The sequence below is a fragment of the Callorhinchus milii genome, unplaced genomic scaffold (genome assembly GCF_018977255.1).
Source record: "Callorhinchus milii isolate IMCB2004 unplaced genomic scaffold, IMCB_Cmil_1.0 Scaffold5, whole genome shotgun sequence".
Classification (NCBI taxonomy): domain Eukaryota; kingdom Metazoa; phylum Chordata; class Chondrichthyes; order Chimaeriformes; family Callorhinchidae; genus Callorhinchus; species Callorhinchus milii.
The window spans coordinates 26,692,740-26,715,727 of NW_024704746.1; the positions used below are offsets into that span (position 1 = coordinate 26,692,740).

Here is a 22,988-nt window from a genome sequence, read left to right on the forward strand (position 1 = left end):
GTGTGTGTGTGTGTGTGTGTGTGTGTGTGTGTGTGTGTGTGTGTGTGTGTGTTGCTGTGTGTGTGTGTGTGAGTGTGTGTGTGTGTTGCTGTGTGTGTGTGTGAGTGTGTTGCTGTGAGTGTGTGTGTTGCTGTGTGTGTGTGTGTGTGTGTGTGTGTGTTGCTGTGTGTGTGTGTGTGAGTGTGTGTGTGTGTGAGTGTGTGTGTGTGTGTGAGTGAGTGTGTGTGTTGCTGTGTGTGAGTGTGTGTGTGTGTGAGTGTGTGTGTGTGTGTGTGTTGCTGTGTGTGTGTGTGAGTGTGTGTGTGTTGCTGTGTGTGAGTGTGTGTGTGTTGCTGTGTGTGTGTGTGAGTGTGTTGCTGTGTGTGTGTGTGTGAGTGTGTGTGTGTGTGTTGCTGTGTGTGTGTGTGTGTGTGTGTGTGTGTGTGTGTGTGTGGTGTGTGTGTGTGTGTGTGTGTGTTGCTGTGTGTGTGTGAGTGTGTGTGTGTGTGTTGCTGTGTGTGTGAGTGAGTGTGTGTGTGTGTGAGTTGCTGTGTGTGTGTGTGAGTGTGTGTGTGTGTTGCTGTGTGTGTGTGTGTGTGTGTGTGTGAGTGTGTGTGTGTTGGTGTGTGTGTGTGTGAGTGTGTGTTACTGTGTATGTGAGTGACTGCAGCGTTTAAAAGGCGAGAGAGCAGAACAGCTGCTCTTTAAAGTGACTCCAAAAAAGAGAGAGAGAGAGAGAGGAAGAGAGAGAGAGGAGAGATGTGAGTGAGTGAGTGAGTGAGTGAGTCAGTGACAGCTTAGCCCTGGCTCTCTGGATACTAAGGTAAGGAGAGAGAGTGAGTGAGTGAGTGAGTGAGTCTCTTTCTCTCTCATCTCTCTCTCTCCATCTCATCCCTCCCTCTCCCTCTCCCCCTCTCTCTCTGTGTCTGTCTGTCTGTCTGTCTCAGTCACACAGGGGCTCATTGTCCCCTCTCTCTCTCTCTCTCTCTCTCTCTCTCATTGTTGTTGCCTTTTGTTGTGGCTCATTGTTGTTTGTCTCAAACCGCCTTATGACCATCTCAGGGATTTCACACAGTCCTTGACAGAGGCTGAAGCTCTCACACACACCACACACACAGCACACACACATCTCTCTCTCTCTCTCTCTCTCTTTCCCTTTCTCTCTCTCTCTCTCTCTCTCTCTATTCGCCACGTCGAGGGAGCAAACATCAACCCTGGCAGGTAGGAATCTCTCTAGAAACTGCATTACTTTTTTTTATTTCCAGTTATTCCATTTCTTTTTCCTCTCTGCGTGTGTGTGAGTGTCTTTCTCTTTCTCCCTCTCTCTCTCTCTCTCTGTCTCTCTCTCTCTCTCCCTCTCTCTCTCTCTCACATATCTGTATATATATATATTTAAAAAAAAGCTGATCCAATCACTGGGAGACAGACTGAGAAATTCTCTCTCTCTCTTTCTTTTCCTAAGACAAGTTGCTGCTGGTGTTGAATCTGTGGGATATTTCTGATCCAGTCAGTACTTTGCTTTGCTCTCCTTTTAATATCTCTCTCTCTCTCTCTCTGATTATTGCTGTTTCATTTACAACCCTTAATTTTTATTCTATGTTATTTTGTTTGTGGGTCACTGAATTGCCTTTCCTTCCCTCTCTCTCCTCTCCCCAAACAGTGAGTGTGTTCGTTAGTGATTTTAGACCCTCTTTATACCCTCTCTCTGTCTCTCCGTCTGTGTGAGTGTCTTTCTGTCTCTCTCTGTATCTTTCTCTGTGTGTGTGATTTGTCTCTATCTCTCTCTCTCTCTCTCTGTGTCTCTGCTTCTATCTCTCTCTCTCTGGTGTGTCTCTAACTCTATGTGTGTGTGTGTGTCTCTATCTCTGTGTGTCTCTATCTCTATGTGTCTCTCTCTCTGTCTCCATCTTTATGTGTGTCTCTGTCTCTATCTCTATGTGTCTCTCTCTCTGTCTCTATCTCTATGTGTCTCTCTCTGTCTCTATCTCTATGTGTGTCTCTGTCTCTATCTCTATGTGTCTCTCTCTCTCTGTCTCTATATCTCTATGTGTCTCTCTCTGTCTCTATCTCCATGTGTGTCTCTGTCTCTACATCTCTGTGTCTCTCTCTGTCTCTATCTCTATGTGTGTCTCTGTCTCTATCTCTATGTGTCTCTCTCTCTGTCTCTATCTCTGTGTGTGTCTCTCTCTGTCTCTATCTGTGTGTGTGTGTGTGTCTCTCTGTCTTTATGTGTGTCTGTGTGTGTGTCTCTCTGTCTCTATGTGTGTGTGTGTGTCTCTATGTGTGTGTGTGTGTCTGTCTCTATCTGTGTCTGTATGAGTGTCTCTCACAATCCTTATTGATTGAGATCTGACTGACTCTGTTTCTCTCCACATTACTTCTGTGGCTAATCCGAAACAAAACAGATGTTTGCACAATATTTGTCGCTTTCTTATTCCATCTTATGAACTGTGTCCAGTTTTTTAAAAGGGTTTTTATTATCATTATTATTATTATTATTATTATTAAGTACAAATGTTCTGATGTCTTAGCAGTATCCCAGACTAATGTTTGAAGTGTAACATTTCCTGACACACAATGTATCCTATATTATTATTATTATTATTATTATTATCCGGATATTTTTAAATCAGCAATAACAACAATAAAATAGTTTCATTTTAGTTTCATTTTCCCCCACTCCTCCTCCAGTGAGGATTTGATAGGATAGTTTAAATATGCTTTAAATATGATTCTGAGAGTTTTCTCCAGTGTTTGATTTGAAAATGTGTGTGTGTGTGAGAGAGAGAGTGAGAGAGAAAGAGAGAGTTTTTTTTCAAAGGAAAAATAAGTTGATTTCCTCCCCCAAAAAAAACTCCACAAAAAAAAACACAATTTTGCCCCATTGGCTGCTTTTGTATGTACTGATAATAGAAAAGGACTGAATGAATTCTAGTCCTGACAATGGAGCTGGAATAGAAGCACAAAGGAGGGGAGAAATGAAGTATTTTGAAATAGAATATTATGTAGTGTTGGGGACGTAAATGAAAGGTCAGACACTGGCTTTATAGAAGAGCTATTGTGTAAGAGTTTGAGTTTCATTCTTTCATTTATTCCCTTCAACTCTCAAGACTTGGTATCTTGTATCCATTTGCGAAGTCTTTTATCTTCCCCATTACCAAAGCATTTGAAGTCTATGTTAGTAAGAGTGAGTCGCTTTTCTTCAGCGTTAGAAGGCGCCGGTGCAAACTGGTCGGTAGGTAATATATAAGCAAATGACTTGAGAACCGAAATAAATATCGTAATAATAATAATAATAATCCTTGCATTTGATATCGCACCTTATCACATCTTCGAGACGTCTCAAAGCGCTACTGCAAAGTAAATTGACTGTATTTTGTGGGCGAAAATGTATTGTCATTATTAAGACGTGTGTGGATTGGGGGAGTGAGTTCCTTTAATGCCAGGACGAGTCAACAAATTCCTGTCGTGCCCTTACTTGTTTGGGTGATAAGTTTCATTTTGTGATCTGAAATACCTGCGATTTATATGAGAGAGAGAGAGAGAGAGAGAGAGAGAAAAACAAACAGAAGGGAAAGTGCTGGGGATATCCTTTGCACCGACCGCTTCGTATTATTATCATCTGGTTTTAAGCTCCGAAAAATACCCTTCAGGGATTTGCGTTATAGCAGGAAGAAAGTTGTTAAGTTGCTAACAGTAGAACATGCTGTTTCTTGCGATTTCAACTTTCCTGGAAGCTTCTGTCTATGATTCAGATCTCTTTGATCAGAGGATGTTATTTAAGACACACAGATGGGGACAAACTTTTCCTTTATTTTTTTGATGGGGAGTGTGGTGGGGGGGGGAAGTAACTCATTTGTTTGTTTGCCTTGCAAAACCTTCTCCAAATGCACCTTTTCTGCAGTCACCCTGGAGTGAGGGAGTGAGTGTTTGTGGGGTTTTATTTGAACATCTCACACAGAGTTAGACTGCTCTCTGCCTGATAGGCATCTCTGTCTGATCTCCCCCTTTTCGCATGCTTTCACTTTTAAGATCTCGCCTTTATTATGTAAAAAAGGCAATTAGACTTGTATCTGTTTGTTTAAAACAAAATGTCTGTTAATTAGCGTGATCAAAAACTCTTCCCTTGTAGACCTAGGATTATTGCTTTATGTGGACTCCAATTGCCAGACTAATTTGCTACCGCTTCTGTTTGCAACCTGGATTTCATGTTGTAGCCTTATTGCTTCTGTTTTCAGGATCAAACCCGTGGTCAGACCTATTGTTTAATGACATTCCCTGGTTTCTCAAACTGCACCACACTGCTGCTGTTTACACAGGGAATCTGAATTAAAATAGGATCAACTCGAAGCGAGTGGGTTTGAATTAAATTCCCTTCGCTCGTTTTGACTTAGTTTTAAGCACTCTTGCCTCTGGGCTAAAAGGTTGTAGGTTCCTGTTCCACCTTAACTTTACAGTGTAGGCTGATACTTTGGTGTGTGTGTGTGTGTGGTGGGGGGGGTGGGGGAGTGCTGAATTGTCTCAGAGTGCTGTCTTTTGGACGAGATGATAGACTGAGTGAGGTCGTAGGAATCTGCCTGCTCAGGTGGGCGTTAAATATCCCGTAACACAATTCAAATATGAAGGAAATTTCTTCCTGATTCTTCCAGGTTAATTGATCATTTACTTTCATAGGCTATTTATGGCAACTTAACAGTACATGTGGCTGCTACGTTTTTGTACAACAAAAAAACTTCACATCACATGATAGTAATTAGCGGTAAAAGACTTTGAGATATTTCGGAGGGTGATAGAATGCTGTAAAAATCCAAGTGTTTTTTTGTCTATTGAGGCGTCACTTCCTAAAGCTCTTCACCCAGTGATCTGGTCAAGAATTAACAAAGTTTATCCACGGCTGTTTGTTGAACGCTGCTGTGCGCAATTGGCTGCTGCATTTCGTCCACAAAATACACGGTCAATCCACTTGATGGTACGTTCTGTGAAGCGCTTTGAAACGTCTCAAAGACGTGATAAGGTGCTACATCAAATGCGAGTATTATTATCATCATTATTATTATTATTCCATTTGTGGCAGAGGTTTTCAGGTGACTGTGTTCATACCAGCCCTGTGAAGAGGTCAGTGATTTGTGGCAGAGAATTAATCTCGAGGCCAGTCTGAGATCCTTTTCGCAGCTCCAAAGATCAAGTCACTAGACTCTAGTGACCACAGGCCAGTCACCTCACCAGAACATGCGTCAGCAGTGAGGACAGACATAGAGGTTTTGACATCATGATGCATCCAAGAAAGGAAAGTGCCAGTAACCTCTAAAGTGACAGGAATGTTTCACCTCTACTGTAAATATATTCTCTCATTTTCAAGTGAGGAACTCTGATCCTCTCCTGTCACAGATAGTAAGAGTAACCTGATGGAGTCCGGCTCGCTGACTCTCCCACACTCCAAAATAACATTTAGCGCAAGGACTCGAACCTGCTTGGGATGTTCGTATTCCCGTGGATGTCAAATTAGTATGTTTTATCAAGAGTGCACTCAGTCTGATCAGCCATGTTTCTATTGCCATGAAAAATCTTTCCTAAATAGCGATTTGAGGAATGCACATTGGTCTCTCATAATTTGTCACTAAAACATAATCGTATGGGAACTCCAGTCCAGTATTGTATCTTAACTCTCCTCGAATATCATAGCATCACAGACTCTTCCAGCACAGAAGGAGGCTATTTGGCCCATCGTGCCCGTGTCGGCTCTTTGATAGAGCTGTCCAACTAGTTCTGCTCTTACCCCATAGCTCTGCACATTTTTCCTTTTAAGTCCCTATCCAATTCCCTTTTGAAAGGTACTATCGAATCTGCTTCCACCGACCCTTTCAGGCAGTGCATTCCAGATCGTAACAACTCTCTGGGTAAAAAAATTCTCCTCGTCTCCCCTCTGGTTCTTTTGCCGATTATCTTAAATCTTTGTCCTCTGGTTACCGATCCACCCACCAGAGGAAACAGTTTCTCCCGATCGACTCTTATCAAAAACCCCTCATCATTTTGAACACCTTGATTAACCCAAACCAATTAGAAAAAAAAACTATTAAAACGTATTAGTTAGGAACTGTTCTGTGGATGTATTTCTCTAGCTCTATTTTCATATTTTCTATTTTCAGCGTTAAGAAATATTAAGAGAAAATCATTTTAGCAGATGGTGTAAGTTAGGAAATGATTGCGCATTTTGAAAGGTGCAAAGACGTTCGGTCCTCGAACATTCGCGTTACCTTTATTCTCACTGCATCGCTGGTGTAATTTGAAATGGGACCGTCCACTCACACACACATACGCTTGGAGCAAGTCTTGTATGGCTCAACGCAGTCACCTCTGGGATTCTCGTGGGTGAACGCTTCAAAGTTTTCAGGTCTGCTTTCAAATGAAGACTGCATCTCTGAGATATCCCCATTCACTGGGGCCAGCACACAACAACAACAACTTGTATTTACACTGTGCCCCTCACACGGGGTAGTGTCCCGGAGCGCTTGACATTGATCCCCGGCCGGGAGTGGGGAGGTGACCGTAGCCATGGTTGAAGAGGAAGGAAGGAGCAAGGCAGGGGGATAATGTTCTAGAGTTTGGGGGCCTAGTGGCTGAAAGCACGGCCTAACTCGATGGTTGAACGGAGGGCACGAGGGACAAACAGGAGGCTGGAACCAGTTGAGCGGAGGCAGTGGGTAGTGGGTTGGGGGGGGTAAGCAGGTCGGAGAGGTAGGGAGGTGCCAGGGCGTGAAGGGATTTGAAGACGAGCGAGAGGATGTTGAAATCGATACCTGAAGATTACAGATCACAAACCCTCTCTCTAAGGGGTGTGTGATGTGCTGCTTTGTCCTTTACCACAGCATTGAACTGGGAGTCGAGGGTTGAGGATTAAATGGTCATTCATTCCAGTATCGCTCCAAGCTTCATACTTGTGTAGAAGTCATCATGACATGCAACTATGCTGGTCGTCAATGTTTTGCTTTGACTCTGTTTCGCTCTTGTGTCTACACTTCATATCAGAGCATGATTTATAGTGTAGGAGGAATTCTGGCTCACACTCAACGAGGACTTTTCATTCTCCATTTGGATCTGATGTCTATATGAACACCCAGTGTTCTGCCTGACTGAGCATTATACGTTCAAACTTGCTGGAGTTGTCGGACATCACTGAATGCACTTTTGGGGGAAAGTGTGTTAATCAATCAATCAATCAATCAATCAATCAGTCAATCAATCTATGTGTCAATCAATCCATGTGTCAATCAACCCATGTGTCAATCAATCCATGTGTTAATCAATCAATCAGTCAGTCAGTCAGTCAATCAGTCAATCAATCAATCAATCAATCAATCAATCAATCAATCAATCAATCAATCAATCAATCAACCAATCAATCAATCAATCAATCAATCAATCAATCCATGTGTCAATCAATCAATCCATGTGTCAATCAATCAGTGTGTTAATCAATTAATAATAATAATAATAATAATCCTTGCATTTGATATAGCACTTTTCACGTCGGGAGGACGTCCCAAAGCGCTTCACAGAGTACACTGTAAAGTGAATTGACTGTATATTTGTGGGCGAACGCGGCAGCCAATTGCGCACAGCAATGTCCCACAAACAGTCGTAGATTGAAAATGACCAATTTATTATTGTTTTTGGTTTTGGAGGGATTATTATTAGGCTCTGTGTGGAGTAAGGAAACTTGCCCAAGGTTTCACCCTCTGCCTGGAATTGAACTCAGGTCTCTCGCTTGCAAAGCGAGTGCTCTAACCACTGAGCCACAGGACTCCACAAATTAGCCAGTCCCGTCAGCCATCTTCTAAGTAGCTATAGAACATTCTCCACCAGGTACCTTCCTCAAAATTCGACAGACGTCACCTTTCTCACAGTAATTAAAAGGTCTCTCACGATAAAATGTGTGCAAAGGTTAGCCTCCGCGAGTTGTTGTTGTTAGTTATTCACTTCATGGCACATTGTGGGATATCTGCACAAATTGGCTGCTGTGTTTGCCTTCGAAAGTTTGCCACAGTCCCTGGAGTTTAGAGTAAATCCTGTCAAATGTTTTGAGACGTCCTCCCAATGTGAAAGGCTGGGTTTCACCCACAAAATATACAGTCAATCCACTTTGATGCGTTTTGAGACGTCTGGAAGACGTGATTATGCGCTATATCAAAAGCAAGGAATATTATTAGTATTGTCATCAAAATAGGGATTTGTTTCTAAATGTTCAAATAGTAGTAAAAAAATGGCCCTGGAACTGAGGCAGTAACTAAAGCAGTTTAATTGCAAGGGTGCAGTTATAGACTTTTCCAAATGTGATGAATAACACTTCATTCACCAAATCAGTCCCATGGAATGAGTCTTTTCCGTGTTATTATTGTGGACAAGTTCTCAGTTAGAGATGAAGTCATTCCAGTATAATTCTGACTCAGGACTTTAAACCGCATTCGAGTAAGACAGCTGGATAGATCACTAGGTTTGTGTAAAAAATTTAGAATACGCTTACTCAACATTAGAGGGACTGAGGCTTTGCTTCAAAGTCCCTGGTATCAACCACACACGGAGTTTGGCAACCTCATTTGTCTCTAGATTTACACTTGTTTCAATTTCATTTGATTTACTCTGAAATGTCACTTAAATGGCATTGATTAAGCTTCACGGCAGCCATCAAGATAGTAATAACTGTTGAAAAAATGGACTGGTGGATGGATGGTCTGTCGGTCTGCGAATCAACACATATGTCTTTGGGAAAGCTTTTTAAACTAGGATTATAAAGTTTTAACAAAAATATGTACATTCCTGGCTTTGATCAAATAAACAATAGCACATAACAAGTTCGTACAGTGTCTCGGAATCAAAGAGCTGCATTTAAATACGATTGGGTTTCATGTCTTCCGTCTGAGAGATTCACTTAATCAGTATTTTATATTTATGTACGAAACAACTTAATAATAATAATCCTTGCATTTGATATAGCGCTTTTCACGTCAGGAGGACGTCCCAAAGCGCTTCACAGAACACACTGTAAAGTGAATTGACTGTATATTTGTGGGCGAACGCGGCAGCCAATTGCGCACAGCAATGTCCCACAAACAGTCGTAGATTGAAAATGACCAATTTATTATTGTTTTTGGTTTTTTTGGAGGGATTATTATTAGGCTCTGTGTTGAGTAAGGAAACTTGCCCAAGGTTTCGCCCTCTGCCTGGAATTGAACTCAGGTCTTTCACTTACAAAGCGAGTGCTCTAACCACTGAGCTACAGGACTCCAAACTTGCAGCAAGAGCAAAAGATTTCTTTAAAGCATTTTCTCCTGAAGGCAATGGATGAGTAATGTTGGGAGTACGTCTCCACAAGTACAGGCCATTCTCAACACCTCACCCAAGCGGTTATTCTTCGTGTTTCAGGCCGGTTAGTGAGTGTTGGCTTGGGTGAGACTGGAGGTGTATCACAGCTAAGCTCCATCCTGTCCTCACCTGGATGTCTGAACACTTGCACATTCAGTCACTCTACTTGCACATTCCAGCCACAGCGACTAGAAAGTGACTCTGGCTGATTTTTCCTATCCTAACTTGGGTCGGGTTACGCCAGTTATAGCACCCCAACGCCACCATGACATTCAACAACAACAAGTGACGTTTGCCTAGCGCCTTTCACGTCGGCCGGACGTTCCAAGGCCAACCACTACGCCCCGAAACTCTGGCACACTCTCCCTCTATCCCTCCGCCTTCCCACCTTCCTTCCCCATCTTCAGGTCACGTCCTCTTTGAACGTGCCTAAAATATTCAGTCACTATACTTTACAGTGTATCCTGTGAAGCGCTTTGAGACGTGCTCCCAACGTGAAAGGCGCTACATCAAGTGCAAGGATTATTATTATTTTTATGTGTGTAATATCTCTCAGTGTCCAGCGCCTTGCGATGTCCTCCTGACGTGAGAGACGCTATATAAATGTAAATGGAAGTCTGAAAACTACTAAAAATATACCTTAAGAAAGATCAAAACTACAGTTATGGAGGTTTCAGTGCTGAAAATTGGCTATTCAGTGCCCCTGTGGTTACAGAACATATATTGTTATAAAGTACATTTATTTAGTGCAGGGGAAAGTTAATTTCTGTGTTATGGGCGTAGATTAGGTTTTAGCACCAGAGCTAAAAATATCAAATTAGCTCACATTCCCAAGACTAAAGAATACAATTTGCTCATTACATTAATTAATTTGGAGTAAATTGGAGCTTTTCCAATATTGTAAAACTAAAACTAATGATTGAGGAAAGGGGAGTGCATTTGATGTTCACTTTAATTACTTCATTTCTATTGTTAAGTCATTCAGTAGTTGTTAAATTTAATATGAACAGCGCTGAGAGACAATCCTGTGATTTTTTTTATAGATTATGAACACTTACAAAAGGCAGCAGCTTTGTAAGAGGTGCCTGGAAAATGGATTGAAATTATGTCGCTTTCTGTGTTTTTACGCTAAGGGACAATAGGTGCGGTTTTGCTAACCTCATGCTGGCTCATGTACCCAGGCCAAGTGTCAGTTTGAAACTGGGAATGAGAAGGGTTGAGTAACCCCCACAAATAGGGTCACTCAACCCACGGTTGTTTGTGGGACGCTGCAGTGCGCAATTGGCTGCCAGGTTTCGCCCACAAAATATACAGTCAATTCACTTTCAAAGTACTTTCCCTTCAATCCTGTGAAGCGCTTTGAAAGATTGCAGTAGGGAATTTATCGAATACCATTTAACACAAATATCACTGTAAAGACAGTAGTGTGACTCTAAGGAAGAGTTTTCACCATTGGGTACTGATCTCACAGCAGAGTGTTAAATAACATAGCTGTACATGGCCTGAACACAACTTAGTTTGTTCTGGAAGTGACTTTATTTGTCAGATGATTTATACGTTGACCTTTTTCCCAGGCAAAAAAGGGATTTGGTACATTTTAAAGTAGTGCTTTGAAGGGAAAGTACTGATACTGTAAAGTAACTCTTTGAAGGCAAAATATTCATTTGTCCTGTATGGAGGGCTTACAGTCACATTCTGGCACAGACTCTTCTAATGTTGGGTGTGCTGTGCGTTTGAACTCGCGTGTTGCTGTGTGTTACCTAACAGAAGCAATGTCACCACATGGGCCTTCTATAGGAGGCCAAGCACGCTGTTCATTGCTTTTTGAAGAACCAGTCTGTCTTCATCCATGGATTGGGATCGTTTGACTTCAGTGATCTGGCACTTTAGGCTGATCGTTAAGCAGAAGCCAGCGTCTGACTGGACTGAGAACGGGCTTGGTTTGCGTCACCTTTTAAGATAAACTAGTCAAATAACTACTTCTGCAAACTGCTCTACCAGTTGTCCATCAATTAACATTACTTCTGAAATATATGCATGGGTAAATAATTTATGTCAGGCTGTAGTTTCATGTTTACTTCAAACACTTTCCAAGTTGTAAATAACACAGTATTGGCTTTTAAGACCCCTCTTTTATGTCTTATAGAATCAATATTGTCTGCCGCAGATGGCAGTCTGACTGTGATAGATGAAGCATTCACTAGCCTCCAGTACCAAAGTTGACTTTCATGATTCTTGGTTGTATGACACATTAATATTCTTCTTCAAAAAGCCTTTTGTAGTTCACACCACAATGCTGTAATGCTGACAACAGACCAATTTCTATGCCATTTATAAATCCTTGTGTAGTTACTCTCTTTTGACCATCTCTTACAGCGACAGCCTGGTAAATTAAGACTTGATTTTCGCACCCATGCATTTGGGAGACAAATGATTATTTTGGAAAGAGTGTCTGAAAGAATTCAGCGATCCTAACGTCTTGTACGCTCATACTATCCTTAGCCCCATACGAGAGGCGATTCATGTTTGATTGCTTCCTTCTTTTTTCTTAACAAGGAGCCGAGTCAATAATATGTCAGTAATAATAATAAAAGTCAATAATAATAATAGTAATCCCTGCATTTGATACAGCGCCTTATCACGTCTTCGAGATGTCTCAAAGCGCTTCACAGGATATATTGTAAAGTGAATTGACTGTACATTTTGTGGGTGAAACGCGACAACCGATTGCGCACAACAGTGTCCCACAAACAGTCATGAATTGAGTGACCAAATTACTATTTTTTATTTTCTGAAAGTGATCCTCCAATCGACTAACAACCGGTTCCTACTTACTGTTAGGTAAACAGAGGCGTGAAGAGTAAGGAAACTTGCCCAACGTTTCACACCCTGGCCGGGAATCAAACCCAGATTGCTTGTGAGGGAAATGCTCTTGACCACTGAGCTACAGGACTTGAAAGTACAATTGTAATATAATATTTTACTGCAAAAAAATGCTGTTGCTGAGAGGATTTTGTGAGGATTAATTCCCGGTACACACATGCATCATGTCATTGCTAAATACATGAGTGATTATGCATGTGCATTGTACAAACTGCTGAATCACATTAGTGCTGTGGACCATTACGACAACCCTCAAGGAAGTTTGGAGGCAAAGTGCTCTCAAAAATTAATTCTCTGACTTTCAAAGTGAAGGTCTTCCACGTTTTTAATTTCTTGCCTCGGTTTTTCAAATGTTTTCTTCCCCTTAAAAAGTCTTCTGTTGCACGCAATTGCCGCAATAATAATTATAATGATAATAATCCTTTAATTTGATAGAGCGCCTTATCACGTCTTCGAGACAGACGTCTCACAGAGCTTCACAGAATATACCGTAAAGTGAATTGACTGTCTTTATTGGGCGAAACGCGGCAGCCAATTAGACACAGCACCGTCCCACAAACAGTCGTGGATTGAGTGACCAAATTATCAGATTTATGTTAAGAAATAATATCTGGGGGTACAGTCTATAGTTTGGGACATGGTATGTGCGTGCGACTGCCAGGATGGTGGAAGGCTAATTGGATTGACGTTTGCCTTCTTATCCCAAGATATTATTGCCTAAACGAAAGACTCCACACTTTCTGCTTCCACCATCTCCCCAGGGAGCCCCTTCCATACATTTACTCCTTGCTCCCTGAGGTAGCGTTTCCGTAGATTTGTTCTGAACTTTGTTCAATCGCAGGCCATGTCTTCTGATTCTGGTTTGTGGAGTCCTGTTGCTCAGTGGTTAAGGTACTCGCCTCGCAAGGTTTGCTTCCTGGCAGGCGAAATGTTGGGCATGCTCCACACACCTCTGTTTATCTAGCAGTAATTGGGAACCCGCTTGTTAGTCGATTGGCGGATACTTTTCTGGAGATAATAATCCCCCACCCGCCAAATTTTTAAAATTATAATTTAGTCACTCAATCCATGACTGTTTGTGGGACGCTGCTGGGTGCAATTTGCTGCTGCGTTTTGCCCACAAAATATACAGTCACCGCACTTTGCAGTGTATTCTGTGAAGCACTTTGCGATGTCTCGAAGATGTGATAAGGCGTTGTATCAAATGAGAGTATTATTACTGTTAGAGCCAGTGCTTCCTTTCCTAATCACTAGTCAGTGCAGTGGGAATTGGGTGTTGGGTAAAGACAAGTTGGTCAAATAACCTTGGCTCAAATAACAAGGGAAGTCACTGTTTGGGTAAGGCACGTGGAGAATAGCTACTTGGGTAAGAAAATCGGTGACTTGAGAAATCAGTCCCTCGGAGAGCAGAGAGGGAAACTCGGGTGGAGTGAAAATAATTTATTCAGTTCTTGCAATACAAAGCCCACAGCTATGTCATTGCACTGCGTTGTACCCACACCTGACGTGATAAGTGAGTAATGTTGGCAATATGTTGTGCGGAGGCATCACTCACCATTAGGAATGGATACTGCACAGACTTTGGAATGGCTTGTTGGGAAATTATACCGGAGTTGGTTTGGACTGAGTCCAGTTTTGCTCGGATGTTTTTTTTCACTCATCAACTAAATCTCCACTGTTTTGCATAGAACTTTAGCATTTCGAAGCAGAGGTTTATTTAGACCGCATCTAAATGAAGAGCCCGCAGGTTAATGAAGCTACTGTTAGTGATGCAATGGGAAGATGGTACAGTGCCAGCTGCCTGCTGAACTATAAGGTCTGTGCCAGAGCAAAGCTGGTGAGGATAGAACGTGCAGACAAACCTCTTCTGTGAAATCCCGTTCTTCAAAACTCCTCACACCGCAGCTCTTCTGACGCAGAAACTTACTCCTATCACAGTGGGGTGCACAATGGCTGGTGCTGGCTGGCACAGCGTAAATGTGGGTTGGGAACGATTCTACATTTTACTTGTGGCATCCGGCAGCAACCGGTGCAGTGGGAAGATGTTCCTGCACTGCTTCAGCCACTGCCCCCCGAAACTCTGGAACACTCTATCCCTCCACCTTGCCCCTCCTTCCCCATCTTCAAGTCACGCCTGAAGTCCTTTCTCTTCGATCGCGCCTACGGTCACCTTCTCCCTCCCCCTGGCTCGGGCTCCACCATTGTTAAGTGCTCTGAGATGCCGTCCGGCGTGGAGGGCAATATATAAATGCAAGTTGTTGTTATAATCAAACCCGTGTCCTCTCGCTTGCGAGGTGAGTGCTCTAACCACTGAGCTACAGGACTCTATGTCTTCCACCTGAAGAGCAAATGAAGTTAGGACTGTATTGCACATTATTCAGAGTAATGCATCTGTGATGATGAAATGCTCCCCCAGAACTGTGCTGGACTGTCAGCTTGGTCTATGAGCTGAAGTCCCAACATGGGGGCTCGAACCCATGTTGAGGCTTGAGAGTGCTGCAAACTGACCCCCAGCTGAAAGAAACCAGTGAAGGTTGGAAATTTGGAAGAAAGTCAGAAAATGCCTCTCAGATTACTCGGTCCCAAAACGAGCAATCTGATGATGCACCTAAAATCCACATTTGTCTTTCTCTTTCAGATGCTGATTGACTTCTTGTGTATTTGCACCACTTCCTGCTTTTATTTCAAGCCCTAAGGTAGGTCTGATTCACTTTGACAATGATCTTGGAACGATGTAGACCATTGCCTGAAAGGGTAGTGGAAGCAGATTCTACAGTAGCTTTCAAAACGGAATCAGATATGTACTTGAAAAGAAAAAAAAATGCAGGGCTATGTATGGGGTAAGAGCGGGGGGAGTGGGACTAGTTGGTAGCTCTTTTAAAGAGCTGGCGCAGGCACGATAATAATAATAATAATCCTTGCATTTGATATAGCGCTTTTCACGTCGGGAGGACGTCCCAAAGCGCTTCACAGAACACACTGTAAAGTGAATTGACTGTATATTTGTGGGCGAACGCGGCAGCCAATTGCGCACAGCAATGTCCCACAAACAGTCGTAGATTGAAAGTGACCAATTTATTATTGTTTTTGGTTTTGGAGGGATTATTATTAGGCTCTGTGTGGAGTAAGGAAACTTGCCCAAAGTTTCGCCCTCTGCCTGGAATTGAACTCAGGCCTCTCACTTGCAAAGCGAGTGCTCTAACCACTGAGCTACAGGACTCCACTATGGGCTGAATGGCCTCCTTCTGTGCCGTAGGATTCTATGATTCTCTATGATCCAGTGGCCACACACTGGAGGCCCAAAATGCCAGCTCGCGAAACATCCATTTTTGTTCTTAACACTTAAGATCACAAAGAATCGTGGAAAGAATTAAATTCTTAATTTTGGAAAGTTTAAAAAAAAAAAATCTTTTTTAAGAACTGCTGCACCTGAGGTCAAGAGCAATTCTTCTCTCAGAGGGTTCTTGAAGAGAAAGCTGCGCGCCAAACAAAAGCGGAATCAATAGGGAGGGATGTTTAAAAGAGATACTTGCAGAGTGGAAGTGTTAAGACTCTTGGCGAAAAGGTGGGCTGGTGGGAATTAAAAGGTCTGCCAAGATCTAATAACTTCACCCACAAAATATAGTCAATTCACTTTACAATATGTCCTGTGAAGCGCTTTGAGATGTCTCAAAGACGTGATAAGGCGCTATATCAAATGCAAAGATTATTATTGTTGTTATTATAACCTGGAACAGGCTTGATGGCTGAATGGCCTCCTGTTCCTGTTTTCCTATGAAAGAAAATACCAACAACAACTTGCATTTATATAGTGCCCTTCATGTGGGGCAATGTATCGGAGGGTTTAACAGGGGCAGAGTCTGAGACTTTCAAATTAAGTGAATTTTTGAATTAAATTGATTTGTCAAGGTAAGGCTAAATGTACGATTTGCCTCAATTTTGCACTCGCACACAAAACAGACTAAGAAGACAGGTTTGAATTTTGCTTTCTACCGCAAACATCTCTCCTTTTCCTTTTTACTGCACCTGTCATATCCGCAACTCTCTCTAACTGCTAAAAAAAAGTCATTTGTCCATTCAGGTGTTGCTCTGTTCACTAGGCATGAAAGAATAAAAATAGACATATTGCCATGTGGACTTATCCTAATGTGCGTTCACAGGCAAACAGAAACAAAAATAAACTAGCGCCTCTCTCTGTATCCCTGGGAAAGGTTTACTAATCCACTCGGGCAACCTAGACTGGACAGAGGTCTGATTGCTGCTTTAGGACTTACTTACTATCACTGAAGCAGTGGAGTTGAGGAAGATATTAATGTGTGTTCTCCCTGAAAGGAAGGTACTCGGAAGAAAAAAACACCAATATGAATTAAACAAAAGCGGAATCAGTTAAACGCGGAGTATGAATGTATTCGTTGACTCATTTTCTTCCATTACACAGTTGTCTCTGGCTCAAATCTGCTCCGTAGAATTAGTCAGAATTCAAAGTATTTACCGAGTTCCACTGATATAAATGAGGCAATGTTTAATGTTACTGTGGCAGAATGTATGATGTTGTCAGCTCGTCTGATGTCTAATTTCTTGCATTGTTAATTGAAGTAGGCAATTGAGTAGCAAATTAAATATTCATATAATTTAATTTAACCATTTGTTTGAGGCTATTAAAAATGTCATGTTTAACGGATTTACTGGCGCTTGATAAGCCGATATTATTGTACTGTGCGGTGTAGCGTGCGGGAAGGGGGAAAACTGCTTATAGTTTTACCAAATGGTCGGGACAAAAAGCAAAAGCTCTCTCGTACGGCAAGGCTCAATGCCGAGTGTTTGGTTTGATGCTCGTCACCAGTTGTTAGTGACCATGGATACAGTTGTGTCATTAGTCAGAAGAAACGGGTGATGTATAAACCACTGAAAGAGCAACACAGCTGTTCTTTATTTATGCTGCGAATTTTATAAAACGGCACAAATGAGCTTTGTCACAGGCCGCCCCACTTACCTTTATTTATACTTCAAACCTATGTCTTATACAGTGCGCATTCATCCGCAGACTTGTGATACGATATGTAGGTGGTTTAAAAATAAGGCTAGACGGAATAATATTTGCCAGGGCATAAATTAGGGGGACTTTTTAAAGCACCTCTTTTCACTCTGATTGTAAAATCATGAAGTCCGTGCTTATGCGCTTAACGTCTGCCGAGCCAAACCCAATTTGGTTTCAATGTTAGTGAGCTTTTAAGGCAAAATATTATCTTAAATAATGTAAAAGAGCTCCCTCCCAATGGTTCAGTGGGCAATTGAGATGCCTGGTGTGGAATCAAGCCATGCATAGCAGGAAAGCACAGGTTCCAACTCTGTAGTGAGTGGGAAGGTGTCTATCCCACATATGTGTCAGACTGGCTCAGTCAATACTCTAGCCTCTGAGTCCCAAGGTTGTGGGTTCGACTCTCATGTCGAGACCAGACTCATAGTCTAGGTTGACAATCCAACGCCTTTTTTTTGCTGACACGTGCGGATACCCATCGCCTTGATTAAGCGTCTCCAAACCAAGCTGAGAATTCCACGCATCCCACCCACACATAGAAATCCCAGAGAGAGATTATTGAAATGGAATGCGCTCTCTCTCTCTCCCGGAAGGGATGCACCCTGTTTACCTAATTCTAGAAAGTATTAGGCGCAGGTTGGCAAGAACCAAGGCTTGAGGCGAGCCCAGAGTGCGCGTTGGGGTAACTGCTGGAGTCTGACCAGCTAAACCACAATCCAGTGCTAGAGAGAGCTACATTGGCAGACTTTTGGATGGCATTAAACCAAGGTCCCATCTGTCTGTTCAGGTGGACGTTAACTATTTAAAAGCAAAAGGAGTTCCTCCCAGTGTCCTGGCCAACAATCAAACAAAACTGGTCATTCTTGGCTGTTTGTGGGACATCGCTGTGTACCGTTTGGGACACAACATCCGAATGCGACTGCCAGGATGGTAGAAGGCGAACACCAGACTCATAGGATTGCAAGGATTATTATTAACGTTAAATTATATTATCATTATCTGAGGCAGTAATATGCGATAGCTGCAGTCTTGCCTCGGTTAACCTGGGCTGGAGAAACGGGATGGTGGGGGTGGACAATCGGCTACCGCAGGTTTCTGCTTGTGATGACTACTGTCGTGAGTTCTGCTGGATATACACTTCATGTGTGAGGTCAGGGTATGGCTGTGATGACCTCTATAATAATAATAATAATCCCTGTGTTTGATACAACGCCTTGTTACGTGGTTGAGATGTCTCAAAACGCTTCACAGAATACACTGTAAAGTGAATTAACTGTGTATTTTGTGGGTGAAACTCGGCAGCCAATTGCACACAGCAGCGTCCCACAAACAGCCATGGATTAAGTGACCACATTTTTGGGGGAGGGATTATTGCCCCCAGAAAGCAATCTGCCAATCGACTAACAACCGGGTTCCTACTTACTGCTGGTAAACAGATATGTGGAGTCCTGTAGCTCAGTGGTTAGAGCACTCGCTTTGCAAGCGAGAGACCTGAGTTCAATTCCAGGCAGAGGGCGAAACCTTGGGCAAGTTTCCTTACTCCACACAGAGCCTAATAATAATCCCTCCAAAACCCAAAACAATAATAAATTGGTCATTTTCAATCCACCACTGTTTGTGGGACACTGCTGTGCGCAATTGGCTGCCGAGTTTTGCCCACAAATATACAGTCAATTCACTTTACAGTCTATTCTGTGAAGCGCTTTGGGAAGTTTACAAGACGTGAAAAGCGCTATATCAAATGCAAGGATTATTATTATTATTATTTATTATGTGGAGTAAGAAAACTTGCCCAACATTTCGCCCTGCTTGCGAGGCGAGTGCTCCAGCCACTGAGCTGCAGGATTCCTCTGTAGCTGAGTGGCCTGCCATCATCCACTGCCCTCGCTCCCAGTTGAAGAATGACCGTTTGGAGAGGGAGCAGAGAGATGCAAGCATGAATCACAGCTTTCCGGAAAGCAGCAGAGAAAATCTGAAAATAAATTGACGACATATAGTTTACAAGAAGTCAAAGAAAAATGATTGTGAATCGATACCCAGTGGCGCTGGGTGGCACTTTAGATTAACGCACCCTCCTATCACCTATAGACCTGGCTTTAAATTTCCTAGATGAATGGGATGAAAGTCTTTGCCTGGTGTTCAGGCTCCTGTGATGTTGCATTGATATTACAGCCTGCATTTTGACAGCAGATGTGTCAATATAAATCAAGTGGCTCTGTCTTCAACCACCTCTGGAGGCTACACACTGCAGACAGGAGCACTGGAAGAGCTTGCTACCATGTTTTACTGGCCACAGGTTGAGAGGTTAGTCAACCTGTATAATAACAATAATAATAACAATAATAATAACATCAATAATAATAATCCTTGCATTTGATACAACGGCGAGTGCTCTAACCACTGAGCTACAGGTCTCCACAGTCCTGTATAAGTCACAAATGCAGTTGATCTTGAGTTTGGAACTAACAGAACTAGACGTGAGTGTTTGTGTGTGTGTGTGTGTGTTTGTGTGTAAACCTGCAGATGTACACTTGTTTCTGAGCTGCTGCTACTGCTGCTGATTGTACTTCACAAAGTAAAAATAAACATTTAAACAAATAATAATTTGGTCACTCATTCCACGACTGTTTGTGGGACGCTGCTCTGCGTGATTGGCTGCCGCGTTTTGCCCACAAAATACGCAGTCAATTCACTTTACAGTGCATCCTGTGAAGCGCTTTGAGACATCTCAAAGATGTGATAAGGCGCTGTATCAAATGCAAGGATTATTATCATCGTGATTATAAAAGAGCTAAAAGTGGAAAACTAGTTCTACCAACAACAACAATTTGCACTGAGCTACAGGACGGAGCGCTTGTTGAGCGCTTCACAGAATATATATTGTAAAAGTGTAGTGACTGTGTATTTTGTGGGCGAAACGCGGGAGCCAATTGTGCACAGCTGTACCCCATAATCACTGAATTGCGTGACGAAATTACCCCCTGGAATGTGATTCGCCAATTGACTAACACCCGGTTTCCTACTTACTGCTAAACTGGTAAACAGGCGTATGGAATAAAGAAACTTGTCTGAAACTGCTTTATAAAGTTAGAATTGTAGCCCGAGCTGGGAAAGATGGGGGCAGTCAAAGTGAGCCGTCTTTAGATGGGTTTTCAATATAGAGAGGGGGCAAGGTGGAGGGATTTGGGAAGAGAGTTCTAGAGGGTGGAGGCAATTTGCAATTTCCAATTGTGGAACGATCTCTGATATAACCATAGCTTTCGAATGAGAGGCATTGAGAAACCCGATCTGTGCTGTTGTAGGTAAGCAAGTTTAATTATGGAGTTTCGTGGTGGTGAATAGAGCAGCTGTAAGGACTGCGGTGTTGAATCCGACACTGTATTACATCTTTAGACCATGCTTGGCAGTAATTGGAGTTTTAGTGAAGGAGCCTGGTAGATTGTATCATCCTTCCAGCTGTTCGGGGAAGGCATGCTGTGTGGTGAAATAGCCCAGGCTGTTGCTCCATTGTGAAGTCTCTAATATACAAACCTTTGAGATCCTTGCTTCACATTAAGCAGCAGTTATGATCTTCTCAAGTCCTGCCTGACTCTTTACTGGAGGTGAGTAAACAGCCTCTTGTGGAACCCAAAAGCCAAGCCAATCAAACTGATAAACCGTGGATTCCTGTAGCTCAGTGGTTAGAGCACTTGCCTCGCAAGCGAGAGGACCCGGGTTCGATTCCTGGTCAGGCCGAAACCTTAGGCAAGTTTCCTTACTCCACATGACTCTGTTTACCCAGCAGTAAATAAATTTAAAAAATTGATTACTCGCTCTATGACGCTGCTGTGCGCAATTGGCTGCCGTGTTTCGCCCACAGAATATACAGCCAATTCACTTCACAGTGTATCCCGTGAAGCGCTTTGAGACGTCTCGAAGACATGATAAGACGCTGTATCAAATGCCAGGATTATTATTATTAATAAAAGCAAGATCGTTTCCTTCAGTGTGTCTCACTTCCAAGCTTCTTGCTCACCATTTGAGCATTGTGGTCAAGCTTCACCACTGCCTGTGCGTGGATATGAACTTGGAAGTAGGTAAGGATTCCAATTCATGCTAAGGCCAACTCTGCACAGATATATGTAGGACAAGTTGTGCCTATTATCTGGCCGGCTGCTTAATCCTGGCATGGCTAACTCACCACAGGGTAAACGTCAAAAACCATCTCAACACAAGATGCTTCCTTTCCTCCAGCTAACATTTGGAGTGGCAACGCTTCCAGATACTGGTGAGGAGCTGATGCTTACTGTTCACTCGTTTTTCTGCCCAAAGGAGACTTGGAGTTGGACAACTTATCGGAAAAACGGGGACAGACGTGAAAAAGAAAGGGAAAGGAAATGGAGGAAAAATTTAATTGATTCAAAAACATCTGGATTTGACAGAATGATCAGTAAATCGATAAAAATCAATGTCGTCTGCTGTCTCTTAGCGACACTGGTTACGGTGTTAATCTCTTGGCCTGGGTCGGTCTGTGTGTGGGTGGGATTTAATGTGAAACTCACTGATTTTACAGGGTTATTTAAAACATCTTTGTGCTAGGAAGATGGGCACCTTGAAGAAATAGTGGCATAATAATAATAATAATAATACTCGCATTTGATACAGCGCCTTATCAAGCCTTCGACACATCTCAAAAAGCTTCACTGTAAAGCGAATTGACTGTGTAGTTTGTGGGTGAAACGGGGAAGCCAATTGCACACAGCAGCGTCCCACAAAACAACAACGGCATATTAACCCATTCCTGCTCACCATCAAATACAGAAGGAACTCAGAGCTAATTAAAAAGAAAATTAAAGATTGTCTTGAACATTTCCGCATAAATTTATAATGAAATGTTAATAATTTACAAGTTCACGATACAGATATCCAGGATCACATGACCACTGGCATCAAATTTAGGATCTTCCCACGAGTTTAAAAATGATGGCTGAAAAAATTGAAAGAAAATAGGAAAATGATCCCAAAGCACAGCTACTCGACTTAGAAAAGTCTGCATTGTTAAATGTGGAATGAATAGGAAACGAGAATTATGGTTTTGATGTTGAAGCCCAAAGACAATTTCCACCTAACACAGAAACGCTCTTAAAAAGCAAAGATTGAATCAGTCAGTAATAATAGATATGAATGTCATTACAATGAATCATTTTGTTAGTGAAACACTACTTATTTTTCGCCACAAAAAAATGCCTAAAAGCTTTCTTGTGTGAGTGGATGGGATGTGCTCTGGGTAAATAGAAGGACGTAGAGGGGATGACGGGTGTGATGTGCAGTTAAAGGGAAGTTGAAATGATTGAGGCTATTTGAAGACATGAGGGTTGCATCCTCCTGTGTGAGTAGGGTATAATTTACAGAGCTGAAAGTGGGAGTGAAATATCTCCTCAATATCTGTGTTTGGCAGTCGAGATGAATGCATACATCAGGAAACAATGTTTACGTGTTTTATTTCCTTATTCTAGCCTGTCAAGCTGTCAGGAGTAGCTAATGGCCACAGAGACAGCAAGCCATGAATGCAAGAATGGGGAGGCTGTAAAAGGGACTTTGAAGAGGCTGTTGTTGTAGTGGCCACTTAATTTGAAAGGAGCTGAAATTACACAGTTTATTAAATTAGATGTGCTTAGATGTGGGACTAGGATTTGGAGACAGAGGCACAGGCCTGCGTTTTAAATTGACCAAACATATGGCGAAGGAG

The 22,988-nt window shown here is 42.4% G+C and overlaps 1 protein-coding gene across 2 annotated transcripts in view; it reads left to right on the forward strand.

Annotated features, from left to right (window-relative positions):
• Nucleotides 1-593: 593 nt before the first annotated feature.
• sox5 (SRY-box transcription factor 5) overlaps nt 594-22,988 on the forward strand; it is a 192,057-nt gene continuing 169,662 nt past the window's right edge. Inside the window, exons 1-2 of one of the 2 annotated variants that reach the window (XM_042335601.1) lie at nt 594-802; nt 14,861-14,918. The gene's annotated coding sequence lies outside the window, so the exon portion shown is untranslated. Of the gene's footprint in view, nt 803-1,119; nt 1,201-14,860; nt 14,919-22,988 lie in introns of those variants that run through there. The other variant, XM_042335600.1, reaches the window with a different exon arrangement.